Genomic DNA, 371 nt, shown 5'->3' with positions numbered 1-371 from the left:
GAAGAAGAAGAGAAAGAAAGTCTGTCTCCTGACGAGAAGAAGAGAGGACGGACAGAAAGGCAGACATAGACTCGAAGATATCCTTGTCTGAGACCCACTTAGCTCCTTTATGTGATGTGGGTTCGGCGTGAGTTATGGGTCCGGTTAAGATGACGGGAGACAAGCAGAGTCCGTGCGAAGTGTCTGGTGTACGCTAGAAAGGAGACAGAGGGACACTTTCTCTCTAAGGCCTCTGTTCATGAGGCAGAGATTTGCAAAATTCGTCACGCCTTCAATCGGTCATGATAGATAGATAGATAGATAGGTAGATAGATAGATAGATTCAAAGTCATCTGCGCAGGGGAGAAGGCAGGAGGTTGGGTGCTCCCCCG

This window comes from Cystoisospora suis (genome assembly GCF_002600585.1).
Source record: "Cystoisospora suis strain Wien I chromosome Unknown contig_4654, whole genome shotgun sequence".
NCBI classification, from domain to species: Eukaryota; Apicomplexa; class Conoidasida; order Eucoccidiorida; family Sarcocystidae; genus Cystoisospora; species Cystoisospora suis.
Note: the sequence above shows the minus strand (reverse complement) of the source record.